The sequence below is a fragment of the Anabrus simplex genome, chromosome 3, assembly GCF_040414725.1.
Source record: "Anabrus simplex isolate iqAnaSimp1 chromosome 3, ASM4041472v1, whole genome shotgun sequence".
Lineage (NCBI taxonomy): Eukaryota > Metazoa > Arthropoda > Insecta > Orthoptera > Tettigoniidae > Anabrus > Anabrus simplex.
The window spans coordinates 490,916,754-490,929,399 of record NC_090267.1 but is presented as its reverse complement, the minus strand read 5'-3'; the positions used below and the strand labels follow the sequence as shown (position 1 = coordinate 490,929,399).

Below are 12,646 nucleotides of genomic sequence, written 5' to 3'. Positions count from 1 at the left end.
TACGGCCTAGATTAAGTGCTGCGGTGTCCCAGTGGTCAAGGAGTAGGATTCGAAATCAGATATTTTCTTACCGCGGCGCTGCTTGTACTACAGATTAGACATAGCAACTTGGAACACTGTGCCCTTCTTTTTGCCAGTTAGGGACGCAGCTGGGGTTTTCGTGTGGGCAAGGAGTTGAACTCGAAATTCAATGGGTTACACCCGCACTGGTTCGAATCCTGTCCCCAGCGTTTGTTTTTCTAGATATTGGATGATGCAATATGACACAGAGGTCCTGTCTTATTGCCAGCCAGGGACGGAGCTGCGGTGTCCGAGTGGTTAAGGAGTTGGACTAGAAATCCAATGGGTTCTACCCGCACAGGTTCGAGTCCTGTCCGCAGCGTTAGTTTCTCTACATATTAGATGCTGGTATATGAGACTGCGCCTTTCTTATTGCCACGTTGAGAGGAAGCTGCGGTGTCCGAGTGTTTAAGGAGTTGGACTCGAAATTCAAAGGGTTCCACCCGCACTGGTTCGAATCCTGTCCCCAGCGTTAATTTTTCTGCATATTAGTTGTTACTGTACCGGGCGCTACACCTCTACGCGACGCAAGTTCAAATTTTGCGCCAATTGAAACTTCTCAACTGGAGAAACCCAGAACTTTAAACAACTGAACTAACTCTACGGTTTATCAGAAGATGTCACTGAGTGTTTTTGATTTGCTTTTGTTTTTCATTGATCAGGATGTGTGGACGTTCTCTCTAAACTATGGTAATACACTCTGGGGCAATGGAATGAACTCTCGTGAAGAAATTTTGTATTCATAAGTTCGGTCTTTTCTAAATGTTGTTCTGTGGTTTGTGGGTTGGTAATATTAACCCTTTCTTTCAGCCTGTTTTGAATTTAACCAATCAGTAATTTCTGTAACTAATTTTTCTCCAATCATAGTTTTCTTCTTCAAATTTCCATGTGTATTTCTCCGGGCCACTCGTATAACATCTAACTCAGGGTGTGAATATGTAGCAGGGGGCGGGAAGCGCCTCGTTCTTCAGACAGCATTTCTTCAACAAGGTAATGGCCTTTCAAAAAAAAAATTCTTGCTAGCTCAGCAGTCTAACTCTCGGGGAGGGTTCGAAACCTTTAATGTGTAACCCATCTCTTTGAAATGTAAATTCCTTTTCAGTCTATGTAAAAACTGCAAATCTCTTTTACTGTAAAGCGGGGATAGAGAGTGCTTTACCCTCTCGAGCTCCCCTTCATATTTGAAATTGAGGTGACTACGTTTTCATAACCGTTTCTTCTCTTCCTTAATGTATTAAAGTTTTCTCATAACAGTCACCTCCCTAGCTTGGGATAAGCCTCTGTGTAACGGCCTAGATCCACTTAGGTTTAAAATGTGTATTTAGGAGGCAAGCTCACGCCTCCAGTCCTTTCTGTACTTTGGGGCAGTAACTCGACCTGATGTTTTGTTTTCTTCATGCGAAGGCCCTGTAAGTTGGGTATTAAATTCCCCTGTTTCTTTGTGTGCCTTGAGGGCAGATAGATATGAAGTTTGTAGTGTCCTTTGTTAGGCTTGTAAATTTGAGAGCAAGTTCGCTCTTAGCGGGAGCAAGAGCTCCAGGTAATTAACGGTTTTCTGCCCTTTGGTATTTTTTGATTGTGAGCTGAGAGCTCAAGGATTGATGAATTGATGAATTTGGGCCCGTAGTCCAGAATTTGTATAGACCACTTAACTGGTGCTTCTCCTGTAAAGCGGCATTGTACCTGATTTTCTTTGTTATTTCCCCCTAGTGGAAACTGGTTAAATTTTTCTCTAATCTTGAACTTCTTGATTGTATACCTGATTTAACTTGTTGTTATTTGTTGTACGCTCAAAATTCTATGTTACCATTGTTCATCATCATCATAATCATCATCATCTCTTTACCCTCCAGGTTCGGTTTTTCCCTCGGACTTTGCGAGGGATCCCACCTCTACCACCTCAAGGGCAGTGTCCTGGAGCTTCAGACTCTTGGTCAGGGATACAACTGGGAGTATGACCAGTACCTCGCCCAGGCGGCCTCACCTGCTATGGTGAACAGAGGCCTTGTAGGGGGATGGGAAGATTGGAGGGATAGGTCAGAATCGAACCCACCTCTACTCAGTTGACCCTCCGAGGCTGAGTGGACCCCGCTCCAGCCCTCGTACCACTTTTCAAATTTCGTGGCAGAGCCGGGAATCGAACCCGGACCTACAGGGGTGGCGGTGAATCACACTAACGACTACACCACAGAGGCGGTCTAAGTAAAATTCTATTGTTCATTCACAGTATTTATTCTGCGATTATAACTTACACATTTCCGTCGCCTTAAGTTAGGCACCAAAACCCTACTTGCCGGGAGGAAAAGTGGGAAACAGCGGGAAACCAACTTCAGGATGCCTGAGGTGGGAATCGAACCCACCCCTACACAGTTGACATCCCGAGGCTGAGTGGACCCCGTTCCAGCCACCCTTCCACTTCTCAAATTTCTTTGCGGAAACGGAAATCGAACCTGGGCCTCCAAGGTGGCAACTAAACACACTACCACTACACCACAGAGGCGGACGTTATTCTTTCTACATTATTAGATGTTGCAATGTGACACATGGGCCTTTCTCATTGCTCGTTTTAATGGGAGCTGCGGTGTCCGCGTGGTAAAGGAGTTGGATTTGAAATCGAATGGGTTCTACCTGCGCAGGTTCGAATCCTGGCCGCAGCGTTAACTTCTCTGTATATTAGTTGTTACAATACGACACACTGACCCTCTCTCACTACGGCCTAGATTAAGTGCTGCGGTGTCCCAGTGGTTAAGGTGTTGGATTTGAAATCAGATAGTTTCATCAGCGGCGCTGCTTATACTACATATAGACATAGCAACTTGGAACACTGTGCCTTTCTTTTTGCCAGTAAGGGGCACAGCTGGGGTTTTCGAGTGGTCAAGAAGTTGGACTCGAAATTCAATGGGTTCCACCCGCACTGGTTCGAATCCTGTCCCCAGCGTTAATTTTTCTGCATATTAGTTGTTACTGTACCGGGCGGTAAACCTCTACGCGACGCAAGTTCAAATCTTGCGCCAATTGAAACTTCTCAACTGGAGAAACCCAGAACTTAACAACTGAACTAACTCTACGGTTTATCAGAAGATGGCACTGAGTGTTTTTGATTTGCTTTTGTTTTTCATTGATCAGGATGTGTGGACGTTCTCTCTAAACTATGGTAATACTCTCTGGGGCAATGGAATGAACTCTCGTGAAGAAATTTTGTATTCATAAGTTCGGTCTTTTCTAAATGTTGTTCTGTGGTTTGTGGATTGGTAATATTAACCCTTTCTTTCAGCCTGTTTTGAATTTAACCAATGAGTAATTTCTTTAACTAATTTTTCTACAATCATAGCTTTCTTCTTCAAATTTCTATGTGTATTTCTCTCGGCCACTCTTATAACGTCTAACTCAGTGTGTGAATGTGTAGCAGGGGGCGGGAAGCGCCTCGTTCTTCAGGCAGCAGTTCTTCAACGAAGTAATGGCCTTTCAACAACCTTATTTCTTGCTAGCTCAGCAGTCTAACTCTCGGGGAGGGTTCGAAACCTTTAATATGTAACCCATCTCTTTAAAATGTAAATTCCTTTTCAGTCTATGTAAAAACTGCAAATCTCTTTTACTGTAAAGCGGGGATAGAGAGTGCTTTACCCTCTCGAGCTCCCCTTCATATTTGAAATTGAGGTGGCTACGTTTTCATAACCCTTTCTTCTCTTCCTTAATGTATTAAAGTTTTCTCATACGAGTCACCTCCCTAGCTTGGGATAAGCCCCTGTGTTTCGGCCTAGATCCACTTAGGTTTAAAATGTGTATTTAGGAGGCAAGCTCATGCCTCCAGTCCTTTCTGTATTTTGGGGCAGTAGCTCAACCTGATGTTTTGTTTTCTTCATGCGAAGGCCCTGTAGGTTGGGTATTTAATACCCCTGTTTCTTTGTGTGCCTTGAGGGCAGAGAGATGTGAAGTTTGTTTTGGCCTTTGTTAGGCTTGTAAATTTGAGAGCAAGTTCGCTCTTACCGGGAGCAAGTGCTCCAGGTAATTAACGGTTTTCTGAACTTTGGTATTTTTTTATTGTGAGCTGAGAGCTCAAGGATTGATGAATTTGGGCCCGTAGTCCAGAATTTGTATAGACCACTTAACTGGTGCTTTTCTTGTAAAGCGGCATTGTACCTGATTTTCTTTGTTATTTTCCCTAGTGGAAACTTGTTAAATTTTTCTCTAATGTTGAACTTCTTGATTGTGTACCTGATTTAACTTGTTGTTATTTGTTGTACGCTCAAAATTCTATGATACCATTGTTAAGTTTTGAAAATATAACCTTTATTGACATTTTAATTCATCGTTCGAACTTGTAGTTAGACCCATTCCAGCCCGCACCTTCTTTCACCTCTGACTTCCACGGATAACTCCGTAACAGTTACAATGTGACACACTGGGCCTTTCTCATTGCGGGCTGGAGTACGTCCTGCGGTGTCCCAGTGGTCATGGAGGTGGATTCGAAATCCAACAGGTTCTGCTTGCAGCGCTGGTTTGTCTACATAGTAGATGAACAATATGAAACACGAGGCCTATCTTTTTGCCACCTAGGAACTGAGCCGCGGTCCTGAAGTGGTTAAGGAGTTGGACTTGATATCCAATGGGTTCTGCCCGCACAGGTTCGACTCCAGTCTGCAGCGTTAGTTTTAAACATATTGAATGATGCAATATGACGCACTGGACCTCCAATAATCCCGGCTAGAGTAAAAGAGCTGCGGTGTCCGATTGATTAAGGCTGAGCGATCAGTTTAGCTGCCAGTCGGGAGACAAGAGATAACAGCACGGACACCGCTCGGGCGCTCGCTAGCCCTTTCATGTGTTTCTCCGGTGCGCAGCCTGCGATATATCTCGTAGCCAACGACTAGTGACGTGCACCACCCTTCCCACTCCTCCTTCTGCTCTTACTCGTCATCCACTGTCTGTCAATCTCTCTGTTTTTGTCGCCTTGCTTCTGAGTCACACACACCATACGTCCATCCCGAGCCGTAAGGCCAATTTGTACGCACTGCCGTCCAGCATCCCTAACACCCCCAAAAGATGTCGCTTGTAATATTATGATATAGCCTCATAATGATACTATGATATGAATACAATATATTACATTTCTGAAGATTACAACTCAAGTAATATTCTATTGATCATTAATATTTTTTCATCATCATCATCATCATCTGTTTACCCTCCAGGTTCGGTTTTTCCCTCGGACTTAGCGAGGGATCCCACCTCTACCGCCTCAAGGGCAGTGTCCTGGAGCTTCAGACTGGGGAGTATGACCAGTACCTCGCCCAGGCGGCCTCACCTGCTATGCTGAACAGGGGCCTTGCGGAGGGATGGGAAGATTGGAAGGGATGGGCAAGGAAGAGGGAAGGAAGCGGCCGTGGCCTTAAGTTAGGTACCATCCCGGCATTCGCCTGGAGGAGAAGTGAGAAACCACGGAAAACCACTTCCAGGATGGCTGAGGTGGGAATCGAACCCACCTCTACTCAGTTGACCTCCCGAGGCTGAGTGGACCCCGTTCCAGCCCTCGTGCCACTTTTCAAATTTCGTGGCAGAGCCGGGAATCGAACCCGGGCCTCCGGGGGTGGCAGCTAATCACGCTAACCACTACACCACAGAGGCGGACCTTTAATATTTTTTACTCTCAATTATAACATAAGTTAGGTACCAACCCCGTATTTGCCGGGAGGAAAAGTGGCAAACAATGGAAAAACAACTCCAGGATGGCCGAGGTGAGAATAAAACCTACCTCTACTCAGTTGACATCCCGAGGCTGATTGGACCCCGTTCCAGCCCTCCTACCACTTTTCAAATGTCGTGGTAGAGCCGGGAATCGAACCCGACCTCCGGCGGTGGCGGCGAATCACGCTATACACTACACCCCAGAGGCGGACGTTATTCTTTCTACACTATTAGATGTTGCAATGTGACGGATAGGTTTTTTTTTTTCTTTCTTCGGGGGGGCCCCCGAAGCCCGCTCCCCCCGCGTGACCAACGACTCAATCTACATGGCCTCCGACATGCTATTATTTCTAAGAAGAAGAAAGAGATAGCAGGGAAGAGTGGGAAGTGATACAAGGAGTATCTGCCTGTTTCCATGTCAAACACGCTACCAGGCGATATTGTATTAGGTATATGGTATTGAAGTTTGGTATTGAAGGGTCAGGGAAAAACCACATAGGCAGAAAGAAGAAAGAGCCTACATGTAAAACCTGACATCTTTTGATAGCACATGCAAGGATGTGGGCTGGAAAAAGACCAGAGGTTGTGTTAGTTAGGAACAGGTAACATGCACAATACATAAACCAATTCCTCGCCGTTCCATCGTCTGGGGATCAGTCCGTCTGGGCACTGCTATGACTAGCACGGTCCTTGCCGGCTGCGGAGCCATGCGTCGAGTACCACTAGGGCCTGTCGCACGACTCCACCTCCTTGGGGTACCTCGTACCCAGTCTCCGATCCCTGAGAGTGAGGCCAAGCCCGCCGAGGCGGGGGCTTCCTGGAAGGGGGTGGGTCATGGCGCCGGGCCTCCTTCCTCTCTGCCCGCGCCATGGCCCGGTAGACAGGGCAACTGCGATGGGAGGCCGGGTCGCCCCCCGAGCAGTTGGCGCACACCGGCGCGTCTCTAAGTGCTGCGCAGGCCGTGTAGTGGTGATCACCACCACAACGGTTGCACCTCACCTCGAGCCCACAGCTGACCTGACGGTGGCCCCACCTCAGGCAGCGGAAACACTGCAAGAGCTGCTGAGGGGGACGTTTTACACTCACCTGACTGCCGCTACCCGCTGAGGTCCTCTCCTGATTGGCTCCTCGGTTGACTGCTGTCCTGGGAGCAGTCCTGGGTTGCGGCTTGGCGGTCCTCTCCTGGTGAGCCAGCGACGCCTTCTGCTTCCTGGTGCGGCGTCGCCTTCTTCTTCTTCCCGGGGGTTGCTTCTCGGCGGGGGAAGAGGCCTCGTCCTGGTGGCCCTCCTCCCGGCCTGGTGACCCCAGGGTAGCTGATGGCTCCGCTGTGTCGCCGTCTTCTTCCTTCTCCTGGCTGGCGGCGGCGGCGGCGTCGGTCGGTGCTAACGCCTGAGTGCATTCCCTGTCCTGTGGGGCGCACATCGAGGTCTGCAGCTCGACAGACGTGCTGTCAGGCTGGGCCTGGACAGCAGCCTCAGAACGCCAGGGGGCGTCCTCCTCCACTGAAGTCGCACCGTCGCGGCGCCAGGGGGCGTCATGCCCCACCTCCGTGATGGCGTCGCTGGTCGCCGGCTGGGTAGCCAGGACTAGGTCGGTATTAACCGCCCTATTCCTTAGCCTCCTCGGCGTCTCCCTGGTCTCCGTCGCGGCCCTGACTGCGCCGGTGTTCATCCCTGGCACGCCGTCCCTCCCTGGTGGGCGGATGACCTGGAACAGAGTAGAAAGCTCCTTCTCTGCGTCGCGCATCCGCTCCTGGTCGTGATGCCGGATAATGAGGCCTCCTGGTAGGAAGCTCTCGACGGCCATGGTTGTCGAGATGATCCTGCCTCCTCGGCGAGGGCGCCGCATTCTGTCCAGGACGTGGCCCCGTTCAGAAGTTACAGGGCGCCCTGGCCTGTAGTACACGAGCAGCGCCTCGTACTCCGGGTCGGTGTGGCCTTCGGAGAAGAGAAAGCCGTCAGGGGGGTCGCACCCGTCCCTGTACGGCTCCGTCTCCACCTCGGTCTCCGGCTCCGGCTCGGGTGCAGGCGGCTCGTTCTCCTCCGATGCCCAGCAGTAGTCTGCTGCTCGCCACACGTCCGTCTTCTTCATCCTGGTACTCCTGAAAGAGAATAAGAATAAGCGAGCACTGAGAAGTGCTCAGCTCAGACAAAAGCCCTTTCGAAGTCGTACTAATAAGTACAGCTGCCTGGTTAGCACTTGAAAGTACTGAGCGCCTGGCAAGGAGAGAGACAACGGAGCGACAGGCACGTACAACCTCTCGCTACGACAGTCAGCTGCTCCTTGTATCGTGACAGATAGGCCTCTCTCATTGCCTTTTATGAATGGGAGCTGTGGTGTCCGAGTGGATAAGGAGTTGGACTTGACATCCAATGGGTTCTACCCGCACAGGTTCGAATCCTGTCCACAGCGCTAGTTTTTCTGCACATTAGTTGGTACAATATGACACACTGGTCCTTTCTCATTACCAGTTGGAGTAAGTGTAGGGGTGTCCCAGTGGATAAGGAGTTAGATACGACATCTATTTGGTTCCGCCGCAGCGCTGCTTTTTCTACATATTAGATGTAGCGATATGAAGCACTGGGCCTTTCTTTTTTTTTTTTTTTTTTTTTTTCAGTCAGCGACTGAGCTCCGGTCTCGGGGTGTTTAAGGAGTTGGACTTGAAAAACCAATGGGTTCTACGTGCACGGTTCCGATTCCTGTTCGCAGCGTAAGCTTTCGACGTATTAGATGTTGCAATGTGACATATAGGCCATTCTTATTGCCGTTCCGTGTAAGATCTGCGTGTTCAAGTGGTTAAGAAGATGTACTTGAATTCCAATGCGTTACACCCCCACAGGTTCTAGTCCAATCCTCAGTGTTAGTTATTCTACATATTGGAGGATGCTGTGTGCCACAACGGGCCTTTCTTATAACCCGCCAGGGTGTCCGATTGGTGAATGAGTTGGACTAGAAATCCAACGGGGTCTACACGCACAGGTTCGAATCCTATCCGCAGCGTTAGTTTTTCTACATATTAGTTGCTGCTATATGACACTGCGCCTTTCTTATTGCCACGTTGCGAGGAAGCTGCGGTGTCCGAGTGGTTAACGAGTTGGACTCGAAATTCAAAGCGTTCTACCTGCGCAGGTTCGAATCCTGTCCGCAGCATTAACTTCTCTGTATATTAGTTGTTACATTATGACACACTGACCCTATATCACTACGGCCTAGATTAAGTGCTGCGGTGTCCCAGTGGTTAAGGAGTTGGATTCCAAATGAGATAGGTTCTTCCCGCGGCGCTGCTTGTACTACATATTAGACATAGCAACTTGGAACACTGCGCCTTTCTGCCAGTTAGGGACAAAGCTGGGGTTTTCGAGTAGACAAGGAGTTCGACTCGAAATTCAATGGGTTCCACCCGCACTGGTTCGAATCCTGTCCCCAGCGTTAATTTTTCTGCATATTAGGTGTTACAATGTGACACACTGTAACATATCGCCATATGCCACATATTATTATGAGCAACACACAGGGTTCATTAAAAATGGATTATTGCATGTAGGAGGAAAATGGCTGTTAGGAAGCTATACTGCGCCTAGTTAGAGTGAAGTCGGTACCAAGCATGGATAGACGGACATTTTTCGACGTGTAGGCGCGGAGATTCTGTCCGCTGGTTAACATTTTCAACCAACCACGTGCTGGAGTGGGGAGAACCGAGCTTCCGGAGCTGGCAAACTGCAAGCGAAATGGAGAAAACTTGACCCAACCTGGTATAAAATTTCATGGGAATCTGTCAGAAGATATCCGTCACGGAGCCACATTCCACAGTTTATTCGTATGGAGAAAACGAGACTTGAATTGTCATATGCCTGTGAATAATAACATTGTATAATTATGCCTGTTTCATGTGTATTACGTTCAAACCTATAGCCTGGTCTGAACCTGTTTTAGTTGTGGGACCGGAAGGCGAGGATTTACGAGGCGAAGTTCTTTGGCAGGACGGAGGAAGGAAGGTTGAAAAAGAACTTGGAAAGGGGAAGCCGCGCCATGTTAGAAGCTCTGTTTGTTTTAATTATGGTGTTTTACATAGTATAAACAATGATCTGGACAGTTACCTCTGTCTAAAATATTCGTATTTGAGTAGTCGCCAGGGTGCGGGCTGGTGAATGACTGTATACGTTGCTTACTTCAGACTGTGAGTGATTTTCTCATTATATTTTAGGCGTCTCACGTATGTACTTTGTTCACGGTAGCAACGAGTGATCGGGACGCGGGCGCGGAATACGCGTATGCCGTGTGTGTACCGTCTTATATATTGCCGTTTGAAGGATAGGAAACTGCCCGCAATCTAATGGTGCATTTATTTAACTGTAACTCTGTTGCACAGGTTGTTGCCTAATTACAACCTAATCATTAGGGGTGGATCCCATGTGCTTGTTGATTAAAGAAACGGCGAAGAAGAAGACTTCCACAACAGCTATATTGGAGGATACCGAAGCCTACTGGAGAATCATGGCCGTCTTTGGACTCGAGAGGACAAGGCTTCGATTCCTGGAGATCGCTGAGATGTCAGGCTAAGGCCTGAATGACACCAGCGGTCATGTGACCGCCGTTGCTGGTTCCTGTCGTCAAGCTAAGCTTTCCAATGTCTATTAGCATGTTGTAGTTATCAGATAGATATACTATAGGCAAATTAGATTTCTATGTAAATATTTGTGCATATTTAAAGTCAGCCAGTGAGGCGTATGTCTTGATTTAACTTCAGTAAAGTAAATGTGTTCATAAGCTATAGCATGTATTAGCTTGGGACGTGAGTGTGTTATATAGATAGTTGGGGTTTAAAGGGAATACTTAGGATATATTTAGTGTTGTGTGAATTCATTCACTGGGGACATGTTTCTGTCTGTGTGTTCTACGACTTCATTTGAGATTTATTTGGATAGCGTCCTCACAGAATTTTTAGGCCTTAAGCCTTAAATGTCGCATGGGAGCGAGGGTTATGTTTTCAGGATTAGAGAAGGATTTTTCTTTATCCTTTATTTACTGTCATCTCTGCACGCAGCATGCATTTCAGGTACCATTAAGACGTGCGACAGAGCTGTGGACACCGTCGAGTGAATTAAGATCTTTAGATATGCAGGGAAAGCAGATTTTGGAGTTGATACGGGTCGGACTTATGTGACGCGAGTTGTAAGGCTAGAGGATGCTTATATATGGATAACGGGGGGCTAAAACTAGGAGAGTGTACCTAGGGAGTGAAGCCAAGAGACCTGAGCGCCCATCTGTGTTGAATTAAGTGGGGGTCGAACCCACGTTACGTTGAGCAAAGAGCTCGTATAACCCGAAATGGCTAGGGAGGCCAGATATGTGTATGAGATAGGCAGTAGCCCTATGTATTTGCTGAGGTCGAGGTATTATTGTATGTGATTTCGCCGGCTGTTGAAAACAAGAGCCGAGCTTGTTATTGTGAGGAGAGGAACCTTGTCTCGGGTACGGAGACCTAAGCCAGGCAGGCCAAGCTGGCTAGTGAATGAATGAAGGCCTTAGCTGACAGGGAGCAACTGAGTCCAGCCTGTTAGAACAATTCTAAGAAACCTGCAGCCCCTTGCTAGCCCGTCGTGTTTTGGTTTGTGTGTCACAGTTGTATGCATTCCTTTCAGTGAGGGTGCAAGTCGGAAGTATTGTGCCGGGCCAGGCGCTATTGGTCTACGCCCACATATAGGAGCTGAACTCAGATTGATATCCCATTATATGCATTTTCCCATGTGTCCTTTGTTTACAGGTGTGTGTGTATGTACATATGTTTTTCTGATGGTGTTGTGACCAGTGTTTTATTGTTTATTTTGCTTAACCAACGTTGTTTAGATGTGCGTCTATTTTAGCTCGTAAGCTAATAGCTGGGTTGTAAGGTTTCTTAACCATTCTCATTTTCATATGGCTCGGGCCATATTTAGAATCTGTGTTTTTCTTTTGGAAGGGAGAGTAGGATGGCTTGAACAAGAGGTTTATTTATCCCCGTGTCCGAATATATTTGCATCGGACCGTGTTTATATCAAGTTAATGTGTATTTGCCTAATAATGAATGATATCTATGTTTTATTGAATAAATCCATCTTTGCCTTTTTTGGGGGGGTTCTTATTCACTAGAATATTGACCGTAGATCCTGTCCAGGTACTAATTTAGTACGATTGATATTATTGCTTGATTTATTTTCTCCCAAACACATCGAACCATTCCACGCGTTCTTTACGCTGTAGCTAGCCCACTTTTATGACAGGGGATACGGTTCAACACTGGTCCTTTCTCATTGCGGGCTGGAGTACGTCCTGCGGTGTCCCAGAGGTTAAGGAGGTGGATTCGAAATCCAACAGGTTCTGCTTGCAGCGCTGCTTTCTCTACATAGTAGATGAACAATATGAAACACGGGGCCTGTCTTTTTGCCACCTAGGAACTGAGCTTCGTTCCCGAAGTGGTTAAGGATTTGGACTTGATATCCAATGGGTTCTGCCCGCACAGGTTTGACTCCTGTCTGCAACGTTAGTTTTACACATATTGAATGATGCAATATGACGCACTGGACCTCCAATACTCGCGGGCAAGGTAGTTAGAGTAAGAGGTAGGGATCACGCGCAGGTCTCCCCACCAAGCTTGGCTGGCGATGACGACACTTGAACCCTCAGCGCCTTGTCCTCTATATGAGGTAGGCTAATACACAGCTGTAAGCTATTCTGTTTTAGCCACAAGTTAGAGATAACTTCATTGATATTTTAACATCACCTAAGAAAATGCATTCCACTTCACTATTACAGTAGAGTAATAATAGGAGATCAAATACAGTGTGAATCCAGCAGCGTTTCTGAAGTATTTCGATCTGTATAAAAGGATGTACCAATGCTAAGACTGTGATAGCAGTGGAAT

At 47.4% G+C, this 12,646-nt stretch overlaps 3 non-coding genes across 3 annotated transcripts; all 3 read left to right on the top strand.

Moving 5' to 3' along the window:
- Positions 1 to 300: 300 nt before the first annotated feature.
- TRNAS-AGA (transfer RNA serine (anticodon AGA)) lies at positions 301 to 382 on the top strand. The gene has a single exon. It is a non-coding gene; the product is annotated as a tRNA-Ser (tRNA).
- Positions 383 to 2,916: 2,534 nt separating this feature from the next.
- TRNAS-CGA (transfer RNA serine (anticodon CGA)) lies at positions 2,917 to 2,998 on the top strand. Its single transcript has one exon. It is a non-coding gene; the product is annotated as a tRNA-Ser (tRNA).
- A 5,077-nt stretch (positions 2,999 to 8,075) lies between these two features.
- TRNAS-UGA (transfer RNA serine (anticodon UGA)) lies at positions 8,076 to 8,157 on the top strand. Its single transcript has one exon. It is a non-coding gene; the product is annotated as a tRNA-Ser (tRNA).
- Positions 8,158 to 12,646: the final 4,489 nt, after the last annotated feature.